Here is a 3,749-nt window from a genome sequence, read left to right as displayed (position 1 = left end):
CATAGTTGAACAAATGCCCCTGTCATATGATCGGGCCTCTCTTGGGTATATTCCCAAGAGTGGCATTGCTGGGTCCAGGGGTAGGTTGATCCCGAATTTCCTGAGAAACCGCCACACTGCTTTCCAAAGTGGTTGCACAAGTTTGCATTCCCACCAGCAATGGATGAGGGTACCCCTTTCTCCACAACCTCTCCAGCAAAGGATATCATTGGTGTTTTTGATTTTAGCCATTCTGACAGGTGTAAGATGATATCTCAAAGTTGTTTTGATTTGCATTTCCCTGATCGCTAAGGAGGTTGAGCATATCCTTAAGTGTCTTTTAGCCATTTGAATTTCATCTGTTGAGAATTCTCTGTTCAGGTCAGTGCCCCATTTTTTAATTGGGTTAATTAGCATTTTAACGTCTAGTTTCTTGAGTTCTTTATATATTTTGGAGATCAGACCTTTGTCTGTTGCGGGGGTGGTGAAGATCTTCTCCCAGTCAGTGGGTTGCCTTTTTGTCTTAGTGACAGTGTCCTTTGCTTTGCAGAAGCTTCTCAGTTTCAGTAGGTCCCATTTATTCAATGTTGCCCTTAATGTCTGTGCTGCTGGGGTTATACATAGGAAGCGATCGCCTGTGCCCATCTGTTGTAGGGTACTTCCCACTTTCTCTTCTATCAGGTTCAGTGTGTTCAGACTGATATTGAGGTCTTTGATCCATTTGGACTTGAGTTTTGTGCATGGTGATAGATATGGGTCTATTTTCATTCTTCTACAGGTTGACATCCAAATGGGAGGCGGGGAGGAGGCGGAAATCTTTTTTTTTTTTCAATAAAAAAATTATATTAAAAAAAAAGTTTTGTGCCACTCAACTTCCACAAAAATGATTGTTCTTTTTAAAAGCTAATTGAAGTCAGGTGACAAATTACCCAGGTTATGAAAATAACTCCCACATAAAGAAAAGCGTTCTCTCTCAAAACCTCTTCTCTCTAATCAGAGCATCTCTGAGCTGCTACACTAGAGTGTTCACAGTTCTTCGGGCTCTCCTGAAGAGCCCCTGTCTCCACCTTCCTCCTCCTCAAGAGTGTCCTGCAGGTCTCTGTGTAGAAATAGCTTCAGAGTCTTCTGCTGATACCTGTAGTGCCTGATGGAGCCAACAACAAAGTAAATGATGCAGTTTGTACAGCTGTTCACACAGGATAGGAATACTTTGAAATAAATATTACAAACTTTAACAAAAAGCAAATACCCAAACTGCTGCAGGAACTCCTTCTGCTTCTTCAGCCAGTAGCCTTTAAGATACCAGCTCACTGGGGCATGATCTTTTATACTTTTAAAAAGCAGCAGGAACAGGGCATTCTCTTTCTTGCTTATGGCTCCCATTCTGGTGACTAGGCTCTCTGTTTCCTATTTGCAATGAGAGGACTGTTGTTTGGGATGGTGATCTGCAAGTTTTTCCCCTTAAATAAATAACCCCTTTTATTATCCATAATTCTTAACTGGTGTGGAATTGTTTTTGTGGCTTCATCTGGACCCCAATGTTTGGGATTGGAAGCCCCTGCTCTACTGCCCATTGTCAGCCTGGCTCAGCACGAGCCTTCCCTCAGCAGACCTCAGCCTGTGTGTGGTTTCCAGCAGTTTAATATAGAATCTCCACAGCAGCTTTTCCACAGATGAATCAGCCGCAGTTCTTTTCTCTTTACACACCTCAGACTGGCTTCAAGAACCCACACACCCTACCGTTTGCCTCCCACCAGGGTGTACTGCAGACATTTCGGTGAGATGCAAACTTCCCCCACCTGAGCCAGCTGTTCTGCTGCATTCTAACAATTTCTTTGCATTTGCCTATTCCATTGCTCTAGACATTTATCTTTTAGCATTCTGCTCTAAAATCAGATTTCAGACCGGCCACAAGTGAATTAATGTACACCAATATGCCCCATTGGATTAGTTTTGTAGGTGGCCCACAATGCCTACTGGTTGGTAGGTTATGGTTATTGCACCTAATCCAGCAAATTGAACCACAGGTAAGATTTAATAGCCCAACTAGAGAGCGTAAGTTACTAATTTAAAAGGACAATATGTCAGACAATCTAACCATCCAAGCTATCCATAGCCTCTTTAATTACACCACGTGTGAGGTTTTACAAGACTTACATGATGTCCCGTTTACATCACTATTTTTGTTTCTGGGGATTAGTCTTCTCAATATTTTTTTCTTTAAAAAAATGGTTTGAGAATAGAGCTACAAATTAGGCATTTTTAGAAATGGTATAATCTTTTCAGACTGAAATCACATTTCTCAGGAAAAAGATTAGAAATCTGAAGAAATACAGCCAATTTAACTAACAAAACTCAGTCAAGTGAGATACTTTTGGAAATTGTACAGACTGATAGAAATTTATTTAAAGAAAGATTCAGCACTCTAGAGAAGGAAAACGCTGATTTGGCACATAAAATGCAATCAATGACAGTGGGTGTTGAAATGTTATTTGAGAGAATTTGTACTGTTGAATGTCTTAATCAGACTCTGTCAAAGGGGTATGTTAGATTGATTGATAGAATGTCTCCCCAGAAAGGTAATATGCATGCTATAAAAATTATGTCCAAGGATGAGACATTATCTCTACTGGACAGACTTTATACCTTGGAATCCTCAATGAGGGCATTAGAACAGGAGATCCAGACATTACAAAAGGCAGTGGTAAACAGATTTGAAAAGATTGAGGACATTATTGAATTTGATGACCAGGAACAAAAGGTAAAAAGGCAAAATTTAACCTCATTGGTATGTAAAAATCTCCGGATAGCTTCCCCAGAGTTATGCCTGCCTTTCCAGTAATAACATCAGAAAAAGTATCTGGCTCCAAGTACCCTAAAGTCAAGGACTATACATGGGAGCCCATATGTATGACTGATCTAAAAGAAATTAAACAAGCAGTTGTAGCTTATGGACTACATTTGTTTTTTTGTTAGGGAAACGGTCAACTGAAAAACCAATATGTGTTAAGCAGTGGCCTCTAGCTGAGGAAAAGTTGCAGGCTTTAGAACAGCTGGTACAAGAGCAACTAGATGCTCGACATAGAGCATAATCTACTAGCCCTTGGAATTTTCCTGTATTTGTTGTTAAAAAGAAATCTGAAAAATGGAGAATGGTGACAGATCTAAGGGCTATCAAGAAGGTTATTCAACCTATGGGCCTTTTTACAATCTGGAATTCCTCTGCCTTCTCTGTTACCAAAGGGATGACCTCTCATAGTTATTGATTTAAAGGATTGTTTCTTCACTATACCTTTACAAGAAAAGGATAGGGAAAAGTTTGCCTTCACAGTGCCTAATTATAATAATTATCAGCCTACTAGAAGATATCAATGGACCATCCTTGATGTGGGAGTGTCATATATCAATCTGTTGATTTCATTGGTTAAGTAATAAACACACTGCTTGGCCTCATAGGTTAAAGCATTGGTGGGAGGAGTAAACAGAATAGAATTCTGGGCGGAAGAGGAAGTGAGGTCAGACTCTGCTCTGCTCCTGGACAGACTCTGCTATGGAGCAGAAACACCGTGCTCTGCTCTCCCAGGCAGCTCCAACCCACGATGGACTTAGGCTAGAATCTTCCCAGGAAGCGTACCTTGGGGTGCTTACACACATCATTAGAAATGGGCTAGTCCAGGTGCAAGAATTAGCCTGTAAGGGCTAGAGTTCATGGGCCAAGCAGTTCTTAAATGAATACAGTTTGTGTGTTGTTATTTCGGGCATGAGCTAGC

At 40.8% G+C, this 3,749-nt stretch overlaps 1 pseudogene; it reads right to left on the bottom strand.

Moving 5' to 3' along the window:
- Positions 1 to 996: 996 nt before the first annotated feature.
- The window catches only part of LOC126488578 (mas-related G-protein coupled receptor member B2-like), a 17,459-nt pseudogene continuing 14,706 nt past the window's right edge, over positions 997 to 3,749 (bottom strand).

The sequence above is a fragment of the Alexandromys fortis genome, unplaced genomic scaffold (genome assembly GCF_014885135.2).
Source record: "Alexandromys fortis isolate MF-2015 unplaced genomic scaffold, M_Fortis_MF-2015_v1.1 scaffold_170, whole genome shotgun sequence".
Lineage (NCBI taxonomy): Eukaryota > Metazoa > Chordata > Mammalia > Rodentia > Cricetidae > Alexandromys > Alexandromys fortis.
The sequence above is the reverse complement of the archived record's forward strand: the minus strand, read 5'-3'. Positions and strand labels throughout refer to the sequence as shown.